Raw genomic sequence first — 17,221 nt, 5'->3', positions numbered from 1 at the left:
AGATGGCGTGCGCTGGCGACGTATTTTTTCCGCCAGCTGCACGGCCTGAACTACGACACGCAGCTCCTGTTCGTCTCGCTGCTGGGCGGCCGCACGTCTTTGCAGGAACTGCCTGTCTTGTACCAGGATCTGCTCAGGGTCTGGACCATGGTCGCCTCCAGCCGGAGCTCTCGCCCGTCGGGGGTAGCGGCCGTCCTGCAGGAGCCGCTGCTCGGGAATCCGTTCCTCCGCGATGTCGGCTTCAGCCGCTCGTGGCTGACGGAGCGGAGGGCTGTGGCCGGTCGGGTAACCAGAGTCAGGGACGTCCTGGATGGCGGAGGGTCGGGTTGGCTCGAGCCGTGGGCGCTCGCCGCTCGCATGTCCTCGTGGCGTGCCGGGGACGCGGCCGCCGCCATCCAGGCGTTGAAATCGGCGCTCGGCCCTGACTCCACTCGGGGTGTGGAGGCGGCTCAAGCGTGCGGAGCCATCCCGTCCGACCTGACCCCCGTTCGGACGGAATTCCTCCTCGGCGCCAAACCCCGGAACCTCCCTCGGAGGGCCGCGCCTCACAACTTGAGCCGTCTCTCGGAAATTCCCTCCGTGCCGTTTCACACCGCGCGGAGGGATTTCCTGTACGGGCTGCTCCTGCACACCATCCACTTCCTCGCCCTCGTCTCTCGCCCGGACACGCCCTGGCGTGCCATCCTGCCGTCCGGCGGAGACGGGGGTCCCCAGTGGGAGGCTCTCTATACGGGGGTCCTCCCGTGTTACTTTGGGGATCTGGGGTGGAGGGTGTTGCACGGAGCAGTCCCGTGCAACAGGCGTTTACGCCATTTTACGGACACCCAGGCCGCTTGCATTTTCTGCGGCCTGGAGGAGTCCGTTTTTCATTTGTACACTGGGTGTGCGAGACTGCAGCCCCTGTTCCATTATTTGGAGGGGCTGCTCCTCAAGTTCTGGCTGCACTTCAGTCCCACGCTCCTGATCTTTGGCCGCCCGGTGAGGAGGGGGGCGGGCAGGTCGGTGGACGTCCTCGTGGGCCTGCTCCTGGGCCTGTCCAAGGTGGCTATCCACAGGTCCAGGATGTTCGCGGTCCGCGGGGGTGGGCGCTCGGCCTGTCTGCCTCTCTTTCGCGGGTTGCTCCGCGCCCGGGTGGCCCTGGAGATGGAGCACGCGGTGTCTGCCGGTGCGCTTGAGGCTTTCCGCGACCGGTGGGCACCGCAGGGGCTGGAGTGCATCCTGAACGAGGATAATAAAATTTTGATTTGAACTCTTGGTTTTGGTTTGTTTGGTTTTTAGTTGTTAAGCACACCCCACACCCCCCTTCTTATAAAAGGGGGGCCTAATTAGAAAAAAAAAACAAAAAGAAAAAGAAAAAAAAAGGAAAAAAAAAACTTCTTCTGGGCCAAAGGGATGCACTGGGTCGCTGCCGCGGTCCTGAGTCTCCAGCTTAGGGAGGGCGGTCAGGGGCTCTTGTGCGTCCGCACCCAGGTGGCAACTTTCCGCCTTCGGACGCTGCAGCGATACCTGTACGGAAGGGGGAGAGGGAAGAAATCAAAAATTGGCGACCCATCTCACTACTTAACGTGGACTACAAAATTCTGTCCAAGGTCATCGTCAATCGGGTCAAGTCAGCCCTGGAGGTGGTGATCCACCCCGATCAGACCTGCACCGTACCCGGCAGGAAGATCTCTGATAGCCTGGCGCTACTCAGGGATACGATTGCCTACGTACAGGACAGGGGGGTGAACACCTGCCTGATCAGCCTGGACCAGGAGAAGGCCTTTGACAGAATATCCCACACGTACATGATGGACGTGCTCTCCAAAATGGGGTTTGGGGAGGGAATCCGCAATTGGATCCAACTGCTCTACACAAACATCAGTAGCGCAGTTTCAATCAACGGGTGGGAATCAGAAAGCTTTCCGATCAAATCTGGAGTCAGGCAGGGCTGTCCTCTCTCCTCCGTCTTGTTCGTGTGTTGCATCGAACCCTTTGCCGAGTCCATCAGGAGGGATGCGGGCATAAGAGGGGTGACGATCCCAGGCAGCGGAGGCACTCAGGTCAAGGCCTCCCTGTACATGGATGACGTCGCCGTCTTTTGCTCGGATCAGCTGTCGGTCCGCAGATTGATGAGCATCTGCGACCAGTTCGAACTGGCCTCGGGGGCCAGGGTAAATCGTAGCAAGAGCGAGACCATGTTCTTTGGGAACTGGACTGACCGATCCTTTGTCCCCTTCACCGTCAGGTCGGATTACCTGAAGGTGCTGGGGATCTGGTTCGGGGGGGCCGGGGCGTGCACCAAAAACTGGGAGGAGCGTATCTCCAAGGTTAAGCAGAAACTGGGACTGTGGCATCAACGATCCCTCTCGATCGTGGGCAAGAACCTGGTCATCAGGTGCGAGGTGCTCTCGGTGTTGCTGTACGTGGCGCAGGTCTGGCCCATTCCTCGCTCCTGCGCCGCGACAGTCACCCGAGCCATCTTCCACTTTGTCTGGAGATCAAAAATGGACCGTGTCCGCAGGGTCACGATGTACAAATCTCCAGAGAAAGGGGGGAAAGGCGTGCCCAACGTGGCCCTCATCCTGATGGCCACCTTTGTGTGCGGCTGCATCAAGCTGTGCATAGACCCTCAGTACGCAAACACAAAGTGTCACTACATGCTGAGGTTCTACCTGTCCCCGGTGTTGAGAAGGATGGGCCTGGCCACGCTGCCACGGAACGCTCCGTCCAGTTGGACCGTTCCGCCCCACCTGTCCTTCGTGGAAAGGTTTGTGCAGGAAAACACCTTTGACCACAAGGCGATCAGCAAGTGGTCCGCACGTAACGTCCTCGAGACCCTGCGGGAAAAGGAGATGGTGGATCCTGTCGGTTGATTCCCCGAGCAGACTGTCAATGTCATTTGGCAGAACGCCTCATCGCCAGAGCTTTCAAACAAGCACCAAGACCTAGCTTGGCTGGTGGTGAGAAGGGCCCTTCCCGTCAGATCCTTCATGCACTCCCGGGCTCTCAGCGCCACCGCGCGCTGTCCCAGAGGAGGCTGCGGTGGAGACGAGACCGTCACCCATCTCCTTATGGAATGTGCCTTTGCAAAGAAGGTCTGGAGAGAGATGCAGTGGTATCTGTCCAGGTTCGTCCCGAGCAGTTCCGTAACACAGGTTTCTGTGCTCTACGGGCTGTTCCCGGGGACGCACACTGAGACGGACATCGGCTGCTGCTGGAAGACCATCAACTCGGTGAAAGACGCCCTTTGGTCTGCCCGAAACTTGCTGGTCTTCCAGCACAAGGAGCTGTCCTCGACCGAGTGTTGCAGACTGGCACATTCCAAGGTCCAGGACCACATGCTCAGGGACGCACTGAGGATGGGTGCGGCCGCCGCAAAAGCCCTGTGGGGAAAGGCAACCGTTTAGAGCCTTCCCGCCATTGTAAACCGAGGGGCTGCAATCAGGGAAAAACCCCCTCGGGCAGAATGTAAAATTCAAATTGCTGTAATGTACCTGTAATGAATCTGAAATGGACCAGAAATGAATCTGTAAGCAATAATCTGTGTTGAGTATGATGCAATGAGACACCCTAGAGTGTCATGAACTGCAATGATGTCCAATGTGTTCATTGTACTGCACTTAACGTAACCTGCAAATTGTATAATCTGTATTGTGTACGTTTGGAAAGTGATATGACAACTGTTTTGTATGTACTGCTGCAAATTTTTATGAATAAAGTATATTTTTTGGAAAAAAAAAGATACCTGTACGCGGAGCGTCCTCTTAGATGGCGTGCGCTGGCGACGTATTTTTTCCGCCAGCTGCACGGCCTGAACTACGACACGCAGCTCCTGTTCATCTCACTGGTGGGCGGCCGCATGTCTTTGCAGGAGCTGCCTGTCTTTTACCAGGATCTGCTCAGGGTCTGGAACATGGTCGTCTCCGGTCGGAGCTCTCGCCCGTCAGGGGTAGCGGCCGTCCTGCAGGAGCCGCTGCTCGGGAATCCGTTCCTCCGCGATATCGGCTTCGGCCGCTCGTGGCTGACGGAGCGGAGGGCTGTGGCCGGTCGGGTGACCAGAGTCAGGGACGTCCTGGATGGCGGTGGGTCGGGTTGGTTGGAGCCGTGGGCGCTCGCCGCACGGATGTCCTCGTGGCGTGCCGGGGACGCGGCCATCGCCATCCGGGCGTTGAAATCGGCGCTCGGCCCTGACTCCACTCGGGATGTGGAGGCGGCTCAGGCGTGCGGAGCCATCCCGTCCGACCTGACCCCCGTTCGGACGGAGTTCCTCCTCGGCGCCAAACCCCGGAACCTCCCTCGGGGGGCCGCGCCTCACAACTTGAGCCATCTCTCGGAAATTCCCTCCGTGCCGTTTCACACCGCGCGGAGGGATTTCCTGTACGGGCTGCTCCTGCACACCATCCACTTCCTCGCCCTCGTCTCTCGCCCGGACACGCCCTGGCATGCCATCCTGCCGTCCGGCGGAGACGGGGGTCCCCAGTGGGAGGCTCTCTATACGGGGGTCCTCCCGTGTTACTTTGGGGATCTGGGGTGGAGGGTGTTGCACGAAGCAGTCCCGTGCAATAGGCGGCTACGCCATTTTACGGACACCCAGGCCGCTTGCATTTTCTGCGGCCTGGAGGAGTCCGTTTTTCATTTGTACACTGGGTGTGCGAGACTGCAGCCCCTGTTCCATTATTTGGAGGGGCTGCTCCTCAATTTCTGGCTGCACTTCAGTCCCACGCTCCTGATCTTTGGCCGCCCGGTGAGGAGGGGGGGCGGGCAGGTCGGTGGACGTCCTCGTGGGCCTGCTCCTGGGCCTGTCCAAGGTGGCTATCCACAGGTCCAGGATGCTCGCGGTCCGTGGGGGCGGGCGCTCGGCCTGTCTGCCTCTCTTTCGCGGGTTGCTCCGCGCCCGGGTGGCCCTGGAGATGGAGCACGCGGTGTCTGCCGATACGCTTGAGGCTTTCTGCGACCGTTGGGCACCACAGGGGCTGGAGTGCATCCTGAACGAGGATAATAAAATTTTGATTTGAACACTTGGTTTTGGTTTGTTTGGTTTTTAGTTGTTAAGCACACCCCACACCCCCCCCTTCTTATAAAAGGGGGGGCCTAATTTAGAAAAAAAAAAGGGGGGCCTAATTTAGAGAAAAAAAAAAGAAAAGAAAAAAAAAGAGTAGTTGAGGCGAATAGCATAGATGCATTTAAGGGAAAGCTAGATAAACACATGAGGGAGAAAGGAATAGAAAGGTATGCTAATAGGGTTACATGAAGAGAAGTGGAAGGAGGCTCATGTTGAGCATAAACAATGGCATGGACCAGTTGAGCCGAACGGCCTGTTTCTGTGCTGTACGTACTGGACAACAATCCTAATTTAAGGACAGCACCCTAAGTTCTGATTGAATGGAAACCCTGGGACCACTGATCTGGTGAAACCTAGCATGACAGCTGGCTGCACATGAGGCCTTCCTGATATCATTCTTAAACTTGCCTTTTACTAGTTTGACCTTTGTCTCCTTGTTCTACTCACACAATTTTCAAGATTAATTTTTTCCACACCATTAATTATCATATACTTCAATAACATCCCCTCTTATATATCTTTCAACAACATCAACTTCATAACATCATAGTAGGTACAGCACAGGAGAAGGCCATTCTGCCCACTATGCCTGTGCTGGCTCTTTGCAAGAGCTTTCTAATTAGTCCCATTCCCCTGCTCTTTCCCCATAGTCCTGTAATTTTTTTCCCTTCAAGTATTTATCGAATTCCCTTTTGAAAGTTACTATTGAATATGCTTCCACCGCCCTTTCAGGCAGTGCATTTCAGATCATTACAACTCGCTGCATAAAAAATGTTTCCTCATGTCGCCGCTGGCTCTTTTGACGATCACCGTAAATCTGAGTCCTCTGGTTACCGAGCCTTCTGCCACTGGAAACAGTTTCTCCTTATTTACTCTATCAAAACCGTTCATGATTTTGAACACCTCTATCAAATCTCCCCATTACTTTCTCCGTTCCAAGGAGAACAACCCCAGTTTCTCCAGTCTCTCCACATAACTGAAGTCCCTCATCCCTGGTGTCATTCCAGTAAATCTCTTTTGCACCTTCTCTAATGCCTTGACATCCTTCCTAAAGTGTGGTGCCCAGAATTGGACACAATACTCCAGATGAGGCCTAACCAGTGTTTTATAAACGTTTTGAAAAACTTCCTTGCTTTTGTTCTCTATGCCTATATTAATAAAGCCCAGGATTCCGTATGCTCTTTTAACAGCCTTCTCAACTTGTCCTGCCACCTTCAAAGATTTGTGTATGTGCACCCCCAGGTCTCTCTGTTCCTGCACCCCCTTTAAAATTGTACAGTTTAGTTTATATTGCCTCTGCTCATCTTCCTACCAAAATGTATCACTTCACAATTCTCTGCATTAAAATTCATCTGCCATGTGACCGCCCATTTCACCAGTCTGTCTATGTCCTCCTGAGATCTGTTACAATCCTCCACATTGTTTACTACATTTTCCAGTTTCGTGTCATCTGCAAACTTTGAAATTATACCCTCTATACCCAAGTCCAGGTCATTAATAGATAGCAATAATAGCAGTGGTCCTAATACTGACCCCTGGGGAACACCACTGTATACTTCTGTCCAGTCTGAAAACAACTGTTCACTACCACTCTCTGCTTTCTGTCCTGTAGCCAATTTTGTATCCATGCAGCCACTGTTCCTTTAATCCCTTGGGCTTTAATTTTGCTAACAAGACTTAAGTAGTACTTTATCAAATGCCTTTTGAAAATCCATACATACAACATCAACTGCACTACACTCATCAACCCTCTCCGTTATTTCATCAAAGAACTCAATCAATTTAGTCAAACACAATTTTCCTTTAACAAATCCATACTGACTTTCATTTATTAGCCCGTACTTTTCAAAGTGCTAATTAATTTTGTCCCGGATTATTGTTTCTAAAAGTTTCCCCATCACCAACATTAGGCTGACTGGCCTGTAATGGCTGGGTTTATCCCTCTCCCCTTTTTTGAACAGGGGTGTAACATTTGTAATCCTCCAGTCCTCTGGCACCATATCCATATCTAAGGAGGATTGGAACATTACGGCCAGAGCCTCTGCAATTTCCACCCGTACTTCCCTCAGTAACCTAGGATGCATTCCATCTAGACTGGATGATTATTCTACTTTGAGAACTGCCAATCTTTTAAGTACCTCTATTTTTCTCCTATCATTATTGCTACTACCCTCCTCCTTTACTGATACAATGGCAGCATCCTTTTCTCTCGTGAAGACGGATGCGAAGTATTCATTTAATACCTCAACAATGCCCTCTGCCTCCACAAGATCTCCTTTTTTGTCCCTAATTGGTCCCACCCTTCCGTTGACTACCCTTTTATTATTTATGTTTATAAAAGACTTTTGAGATCCCTTTTGTGTCAGCTGCTCATCTATTTTCATACTCTCTCTTTGCCCCTCTTATTCCATTTTCTAGATCTCCTCTGTACTTTCTGTATTCAGCCTGGTTCTCTACTGTATTTTGAAACTTACATTCGTTATAAGACTCCTTTTTTGGTTTCATTTTAATCTCTGTATCTTCAGCTATCCAGGGAGCTCTAGCTTTGGATGCCCTTCCTTTCCCCCTCGTAGGAATGTGTCCATTCTGTACCCAAACCAACTCCTCCTTGAAGGTCTCCCATTGTTCAATTACTGTTTTGCCAACTTTTGATTCCAATCCATCTGGGCAAGATCCCTTTTTAACACAGTGAAATTAGCACTCCTTCAGTTAAATATTTTCACATTTGATTGTTCCTTGTCCCTTTCCATAACTATTATAAACCTAATGATACTATGATCACATATTATGTGATGTTGAATTTATATAGCACCTTTAAGATAGTAAAACATCCCAAGCCGCTTCACAGGAGCGTAATCAGGTAAAAATTGACACTGTGCCAAAGAAGGAGATATTAGGACTGGTGACTAAAAGCAGTTTGTGGCAGGCACTTGAGACAATGCCTTCAGTCTTCCTGTTTAATTGGAGGGACTGGATGTCAGACAAGCAATCTGACAACAGAGGCAATGGATGGGTTAAAAGAGGTGGTGGTGAGGTAGAGCTGGGTATCGGCAGTGACATGTGGAACCTGATGTCCTGTCTCTGGCTGATGTCACTGAGGGGCAGTATGTGGATGAGACTAGGATAGATCTTTGGGGGACTCCAGAGGTAACAGTACCGGGGTGGGAAGGGAAGCCATTGCTGGAAATTCTCTGGTTACAACTGGATAGTTAAGAGTGGAACCAGGTGAGGACAACGGAGGAGTAGCATTGGAGGAGGATGGTGTAGACAATCGTGTCAAAGGTTGCAGACAGGTTGAGAAAGATGAGGAGGTACCATGCACCAAAGTCAAAGTCACAGAGGATGCAATTTGTGACTTTGATTAGGGTCATTTCACTTCTGTGGCAGGGGTGGAAACCTGATTGGAGCGATCCAAACATGGAGTTGCGGTAAAGATGGGCACAGATTTGGGAGACAATAACACATTCAAGGACTTTGGAGGGGAAAGGGAGGTTGGAGATGGGGCAGTAGGTTGCAAGGACAGAGGGGTCAAGGGTGGATTTTTTGAAAAAGGGGGTGATGATGGCAGATTTGAAAGGGAGGGGGACAGTCCCTGAGGATGGGAGCTGTTTACAATATCAATTAGTATGGGGGCCAAGAAGGGAAATTGGGTGATCAGCAGTTTAGTGGGAATAGCTTGATTGAATTTTTTGAGGCGGTGACAAGGAGGATCGATGAGGGTAGCGCAATTGATGTCGTCTACATGGATTTTAGCAAGGCTTTTGACAAGATCCCACATGGCAGATTGGTCAAAAAAGGCCCATGGGATCGAAGGGAATGTGGCAAATTGGATCCAAAATTGGCTCAGTGGCAGGGAACAAAGGATAATGGTCGACAGGTGTTTTTGCAACTGGAAGGCTGTTTCGAGTGGGGTGCCGCAGGGCTCGGTACTAGGTCCTTTGCTTTTTGTGGTATACATTACCGATTTGGACTTAAACGTAGGGGGCATGATTAAGAAATTTGTGGATGACACAAAGATAGGCGTTTGGTTGATAGTGAGGAGGAAAGCTGGAAGATATCAATGGACTGGTCAGATGGGCAGAAAAGTGGCAAATGGACTTCAATCCGGAGAAGTGTGAGTTAATGCATTTGGGGAGAGCAAACAAGGCAAGGGAATACACAATAAATGGGAGGATACTGAGAGGTGTAGAGGAAGTGAGGGACCTTGGAGTGCATGTCCACAAATCCCTGAAGGTAGCAGGACAGCTAAATAAGGTAGTTAAGAAGGCAAATTTAGCATTTTTAGCTGAGGCATAGAATACAAAAGCAGGAATGTTATGCTGGAACTGTATAAAACACTAGTTAGGCCACAGCTTGAGTACTGCATACAGTTCTGGTCACCACATTACAGGAAGGACTTAATTGCACTTGAGAGGGTGCAGAGGAGATTTATGAGGATGTTGCCAGGACTGGAAAAATTTAGCTATGATGACAGATTGGATAGGCTGGGGTTGTTTTCCTTGGAACAGAGGAGGCTGAGGGGTGATTTGATTGAGGTGTACAAAATGATGAGGGGCCTAGATAGAGTGGATAGGAAGGACCTATTTCCCTTAGCAGAGGGGTCAATAACCAGGGGGCATAGATTTAAAGCGATTGGTAGGATTAGAGCGGAAATTAGGAAAACTTTTTTCACCCAGAGGGTTTGGAACTCACTGCCTGAGAGGGTGGTAGAGGCAGAAACCCTCAACTCATTTAAAAAATACCTGGATGTACACCTGAAGAGCCGTGACCTGCAGGCTACAGATCAAATGCGGGTAAGTGGGATTAGGCTGGGTGGCTCATTTCTCAGCCGGCACGGACATGATGGGCCGAACGGCCTCCTTCTGTGTTGTAAATTTTCTATGATTCTAATAGGGTTGAGAGAGCAGAAAGTGGGTCCCATTGACAAGATGAGCTTGGAGAGGGCATGAGGGGAGATAGGGGAGAAACTGCAGAAAAATGCAAGTTTGGGACGAGGGCAGGGTGCAACTTTTGGGGAAGCTTGGCTTTGTGAGCATGGGGAAAGGTACGATACCGCAGAGGCAGCTGAACAAATGGTTTCAATCTTAGTGACAAAGAAGTCCATGAGCTCCTCACACTAGTTGTTGCAGGTAAGGGTGGAGGGGGCAGGGGAAAAGGATGTAGGAAGATGGTTGGTAGAGAAGAAGCCGAGGTTATCTTTGCATTCCAGGATAATCCTGGAATAGTAAGCAGTTTTGGCAGAGGAGAGCCGGGCCCAGTAGTGCTTGATGTAGTTCTACCAGATCCGGCAATGAATGGCTAAGTCATTTGTGTGCTTTTAAACCTGTGTCCCTTGGACGTAAGGGAGAGATGGAAGCTGTATCAAGGGGAATGACCAGAGTGGAAGAGAGTAAATGTTTTACTGGCGACAAGGGCATCAAATGTAGAGGTGGGGATGTAATTAACTAGATCGATAGCTGCTGAAGTATTGTGGCAAATGAAAGGTCAAAGGTTGGACAGTTGGGAGTTTTAAGACAAAAAGTCCAAATTTCTCCAATCTTTCCTAATTGAGACCATTGTCATTAGGGATTACCCTGTTGCTTTTTTTTGCTCTGCCTCCAATTGTTGAATACCTCCCTTATGTCTGGGTGACCAGAACTGACATAGGATTGATAGTATAGTCTGATCAGAACAATGTACAGTTTGAACATTACTTCCTCTGACTTGTTCAACATTCTATTGGCTTTGCTGAGTGCTTCGCTACATTGATTGGACACGCTGAATTCTGGGTCTATTTCAACTTAATTCTTAGCTACTTCAAATCACTGATGGAATGTACATGTTACTCATTTTTCCTTCCTACATGGTGTACTGTTCTTGTTTGCATTAAATTTCATCTGCCATTCTTCTGCTTTACATATTTTGTCCCATTAATCTTGTAATTTTTGAGCTGCTTCTGCCAATTCCACAGCCCATTGTAGTTTGGTATATTTGCACACAATTAATTTGCATTGAGTTTCTGAATCCAAGTCACTGATGTAAATTAGGAGTATTGATCCTAACACTGATCTGCTAAGTACGTCCTCCCATCCTGCAATCACTTAATCATTTCCAAGATTTTCCCTAGTTCCACACAGCCACCATGGATTTGTAACAGGCAATGTCATGTCTAGCAGATTTATTAGAATTTTCTGAAGTAATGGAGTACATTGATAATGGAAATACAATAGATGTTGTGTATATGGGTTTTCAAAACAACTTGCATTTATATAGCGCCTTTAACATAGTATAAACGTTCCAAGGCGCTTCACAAGAGCATTATTAAACAAAATTTGACACCAAGCCACATAAGGAGATATTAGGTTAGGTGACCAAAATGTTAGTGAAAGGGAAAAGAGAGGTAGGTTTTAAGGAGCATCTTAAAGGAGGAGCAGTTTAGGGAGGGAATTCCAGAGCTTAGGCAGATGAAGACATTGCCACCAACAATGCAGGTGCAGAAAGAGAAGCTGTTGCAGGCGATTCTCTGGCTACAACTGCATATGACTTTGCTGAAGGCCGTTTCAGTGCTTTTTGATAAAGTGCCACAAAGGAGGCTTGCTGATAAAATTAAGGCATGTGGTATTCAAGAGAATTTTGCAGTGTGGATAAGAACTTGGTTGAAGGATAGAAAAGAAAGTAAATAGATTTTTTTTGGACTGGAGGGATGTAAACAGTGGTGTCGTGCAGGGATCAGGCATTAGCTCTTCACAGAATATATAAATGATCTGGACTTGGGTATAGAGCCACAATATCAAAATTTGCAGATGACACAAAAATAGGGAGCATGGTTAATGAAGTGTACTGTAAGTGATGTCAGGGACATAAACAGGTTACTGGGTTAGGAAGATAGATGCTAGATAAAATTTAAGTTTGAGAAATGTGAGGTGATACATCTTGGGAGGAAAAATAAGGAATTGTACATTAAATGGTAAAACTTTGAAAGGAATAGCAGAGCCAAGAGTCTTTGGGGGGGGGGGGGGGGAGGGAGGGAGAAAGCCTCAGATACACAAATGTTCAAAAGTGGGAAGATAATAAAGTGAAAACAGCAGGATGCTACATTTTATATATAGGGTATACAAAAGTAATGCCACATCTTTATAAATCATTTGTTAGGCCAGTTACAATATTGTGTCATCTTGGATATCCTACGTTGGAAAGGATGCAGAAGAAATTTACTATGACACCAGGGATGAATGGCTTTAGTTCTGGAGAGGATTTTAAAAATGAAAGCAGAGAAAGCTATCATAAAGATGATTAAAATTATGAAGGGTTCTGATTGGGTGAATAGATATTTTTACTGTCTGGTGAGTTGATAACTGGACGACATAAGTCAATCATTTCAAAATAACAGCAGTGATTAGGCAGTCGTTAGGAGATTGCATGCCCTATCAGAAACTGGTGAAAGCAGAATCCATAACAGCTTTTGAAAGAATGGATATATTTGAAAAAGAAAATTAAAATGGTACAGGGAATAATCGCTAGCTCTTTCAGAGAGCCAGTGCAGGCATGATGGGCTGAGTGCCCTCTTTCTGATTCTAGGACTGAGAGAGATAGGGGTAATTGGAAGTGCTTATGTAGACCTATGGATTTGATAACTATGATGAGTAAAGAGTTGTGTGCGCTATTAACGAGCAGGAACTTCAATTGTCAAATGCCAGAACCAGTGGACAATCTCATCCCAGGTGGCCAATACTATGGCAGTCTTGGGAAACCTGCGGATGTTCCAAGCAACCTCCTGCAACTGGCTCCCTGGGAGGTCACTCGTGGTCTACTGATTAAAACGCTATTAAAACAGTAGCCCTGAACAGCCAGAAAGCCATCATAAATAAAATGTGGCTAGGATGTGTTACAGGGCAGCTCCCTGAAACAATAAATGTCATGTATATGAGAACACAAAGAAAGACAAGTTGTACTGATTGAATTAGTGAAATGTCATAACTATTGCTCTGTAAACTTTCTGATTCATATCTAGCATCAACCTACCAAGCCTTTTCTTAATCTGCCTTTTAACATGAGATGTAAAGTTTTGAATAAGGATACTTGTGTTCTTTGACAACCAAATGTTTCTTTAACTTTCATTGTTTAATGGTGTTGACACACAAATTAATTGCCTAATTTCCATTTGGTTTTTTTTTACCATTTTGTCACAGCATCAAGACAGAGGGTGGTTAAAATGCTAATGACCTACTGACAACTTGTTTCCCCAGTAACCACAAACAAGCAATTCGTTATCCTGTCTCAGTAATCAAAACACTTCACACCCACTACGTTGGAAGGTTTCTGGTTCCAAGCGCTCAGTGGAGACTGTATGGCCTAGGTCCTCCCTTCAGTAGTAAACAGATTTTTAAAAATGAAGTTTTTTTTAAACAGAAATCTTTGCGGTACTCTGGTTAGGTTATATAAAGGTAGTTATTTTAAATGAAGCAAGATGGGGGAAACACAACATTTGCACTATTTTGTTTCATTACAAAGACAAGTTGTACTGATCAAATTAAGCGAGTCCAGTCTTAGCTATTGCTCTGTATGTTCACCTGCTAGTTCATATCTGGCCTCATTTCACCAAGTGTTTTCATACCTTTGAAATGACTGGAAGCACAAGTGGGGATATGTTCAAAAGTCATGAATATCCAGTTACGCTATTACAAAATCATAAAGCACAAGAGGCCACTGTGCCTGCAACAGCTCTTTGAAAGATTTATTCAATTAGTGCTGCTCTCCCCATAGCCATGCAATTTTTTTTTCCTTTTCAAAGTATATAATCAATTCGCTTTGGAATATTACCATTCAATCTGCTTCCACCACCCTTTCAGGCATTCCAGATTATAACAGGCTGCAGGGGGAAAAAAAATCTCATTGCCCCTCTGGTTCTTTTGCCAATTATCTTAAACAATAATCTAGCTGAGGTCAAACAAGTGATTTATAAAGATTTGGCATAACTTCCTTGCTTTTATATTCTTATTCATAAAGCCCAGGATCCCATCCTTATCTTGTCCTGCTACCATCAAAGATTTGTGTATGTGCACCTCCAGGTCTCTCTTCCTGTACCCTTTTTAAAATATTGTACCATTTAGTTTATATTGCCTTTCCTCATTCTTCCTATCAATGTGCATCACTTCAATACATTAAATTTCATCTGCTGTATCTACCCATTTTACCAATCTGTCTTATGAAATTGTGCCCAAGGTATTAATGTATATCAGAGTAGTGGTCCTAATACAGACTGCTAGAGGACACCACTGTCTACTTTCCACTAGTCTGGAAAACAACCATTCACCACTACTCCATGCTTTATCTCTCAGCCAATGTTGTCACTGTGGAACATAGACCCGCTAGGACAAATGGCCTGTGCTGTAAATTTCGATGTAATTCTGTGCTCCTATATTCCATTGGGCTTCAATTTTGTCAAAGTCTAACATCTGGTACTTTATCAAAACATCTTTTGAAAGTCTATACACACAGCATCAACCATACTACCTTCATCAACCCTCTCCGTTATTTCAGCAAAGCACTCAATCAAGTTTTTCAGCCATGACTTGAACAAATCTGTGTTGGCTGTCATTAATTAACCCGTTATTCCAAGTGAAAATGAATATTGTACAAATTATGGTCTCCTGAATTTCCCCACCACTTTAGTTAGGCTTACCAGCCTGTGGTTACTGGGTTTATCCCTCTCCCCCTTTTTGAACAGGGTGTAACAAATGCAACCCCCAGTACCACTCCCATATCCAAGGACTGAGATTGTGACCACAGCGTCCATTATTTCCACCTTTACTTCCCTCATCAATCTAGAACCCACCCAGCGTAACATTTCTACCTTGAGTGCAGTCAACCTTTTCAGTACATCCTCTATTTTTGCCCTACCAAATTATTCTACACCCTATTCCTTTACCGTTAGATCAGCAGCATCCTCTTCTTTCCTGAAGAGGGATAGAAAGCACCCACTCAGTGCCTGAGCTATGTCCTCTGCCTCTACAAGATTTCCTTTTTGGTCCCTAATCGACCCCACTTTTCCTTTGACTATTTGAAAGACTTACATTCCCCTCTTGTACCCAGTAATCTTTCCTCATACTCCATTGCCCCTCTTATTTCCCTTTTCAGTTCTCTGCACTCTGCTCGATTTATTAATGCATTATAAGCCTCCTTTAAATCTCAATTTCTTTAGTCACCCAGAGAGCTCTTTGGTTGTGGTTTCCCTTCATGGGAATGTTTAGTTTGTACCCAAACTATCTCCTCCTTGAAAGCCTCCCATTGCTCATTTACTGGTTTACCTGCCAAGCTGTTTCCAATCCAGCTAGACCAGATACCTCAACTCACTGCAATTATCCCATTTCCAGTGGAGTATAGTCACCACTAATTGCTGCATAATTACTTTAAACCTAACATTATGGTCAACGTTCCCCAAATACTCTTCCACTGAAACAGGCTCCACTTTATTCCCTGGAACGAGATCCAACACAGCTCCCTTCCTTCCTTCCTTGTTGGGCTGGAAACATTTCAATAATTCCTCCCCCTAAATGCCCAGCTCATCTCTAACCAAATAGATTCTATTAGCACATCAATCATCCCTCACCAGGGCTGAAACAGTATTTTTGTTCAATACTGCCATCTCCCCACTCCCCCCCCCCCCCCCCCCCACTCTCCTCTCCAAGTCATACTTAGGCATTGGGTCATATAGCCACACTCCTACACAAAAGGCAGCCAAACTGCTTATGGGAGAGACTGGCATTTCTGTACAAGAAAGAATGATGGCAAAACTCAGCCATGTGACATTCAGCAGCATCACTATCTTTAAAATGTTCATCGAAATGGGCCGATTTATTACAAGTGTCTGCATTAATCCTTCGATAAATTAAATTGTCTTGAATTCACTGCAAATAAAAACTCACTAGCTGGCTAACTATGCTGTATACTGACATTGATCCCTTGTTGCCCATTGCAGGTTTTCCTACCTGATGAGTCAGTCTCCTATTTAGACCTAAAGGCATTCACAGCTCAGAGAACCTGGAGAAAATACAGCTTTAAGTTGCTACTGCCCAGTGAGCAACTTTAATGCATTTTTCATGTACTTCAGATGTTATCCAAAATTCTAATTTACTCTCCTCAGCATTACCTTTCATCTAAACTGATGGCAGTTAATATAATGTTTCACAATGTGGTAAAACACATTTACAACTTATTAGATGACTTCAAATGTCTGGAAGATTAGCTAGATGTTGTAACTCATGTTCCAACCTGCAACCCTCACGTCCTAGACAACTCAATACTATCTTTGCTTATACTTTGCACAAGATATATACAAAGCCAACAAATGCAGGTGTTCTTTTAAGCACTTGCCGACTAATTCAAGCAACTGCCTGAGAAGGTAAGGGAAAAGAGGCGCTTAATGTCTAAAATTGCATTTATATAAAGCCTCATGTATCTCCTATATCATATACCGGTGCACAAAGCCAATTTCCGTCTCTAAAGCTCCCAAGGCTTGGAAAAAGCTGCACCCTGAAAGAATCAGCCTTCCAGATCAAGGAAGCAGGAGGTAACCCTCACACCCCAAGATAATCTTGCTTTTTTATGTGCTAAGGGGTCCACTTTTTCGAGATGGATCATCGGCAGACCATTAACTGATTTTGATGTGTATATTTCCCACTCCAAAAAGTTAGACATTCCTCACAAATTACAACCATGCCTCATGTTTCAACGTACATGTTATTTGATAAATTTGGATAGAACTCCATGTAAAAAGTTAATGGTGCTTTTACAAATTTTGTTCTATAGAAATGATTAAAATACAAGTTCATCAAGTGGAAAAAATTGAACTTGTCCCCAGCCTTCGAAAGGGAAAAGCTACAAGTAAAAGCTCAGCCCTTCTGCAAACTGGAATTTGATCTCGCACAAGAATGAGACATGGATGGCTACAACCAAGACACCAAGTCACTTGATTGTGCGTAACAGTTACCCTGTTTTATATAACAAAATAGCACACCATGAATCCTTCAGTAAGGATGAGAATTTCTGTGCACCTTGGAAGGAAGCCAGACAGAACAACACACAATCAGCCTGCTTCACTAGTTGCAAATTTGGTCATATACAGTACTGGGGGCCCCAGAACCTCAATTATTCCACGAGAAGCACATGAAACAACATTCAAGTGCTCCACGGTAAGAA

At 46.5% G+C, this 17,221-nt stretch overlaps 1 non-coding gene across 1 annotated transcript; it reads right to left on the bottom strand.

The window, feature by feature from the left end:
• Positions 1-16,871: 16,871 nt before the first annotated feature.
• On the bottom strand, positions 16,872-17,003 carry LOC137326066 (small nucleolar RNA SNORA35). Its single transcript, XR_010964083.1, has one exon. It is a non-coding gene; the product is annotated as a small nucleolar RNA SNORA35 (small nucleolar RNA).
• Between the last annotated feature and the right edge of the window lie 218 nt (positions 17,004-17,221).

This window comes from Heptranchias perlo, chromosome 9 (assembly GCF_035084215.1).
Source record: "Heptranchias perlo isolate sHepPer1 chromosome 9, sHepPer1.hap1, whole genome shotgun sequence".
In the NCBI taxonomy this organism is placed as follows: Eukaryota; Metazoa; Chordata; class Chondrichthyes; order Hexanchiformes; family Hexanchidae; genus Heptranchias; species Heptranchias perlo.
Note: the sequence above shows the minus strand (reverse complement) of the source record. Positions and strands in the feature narration are given on the sequence as shown.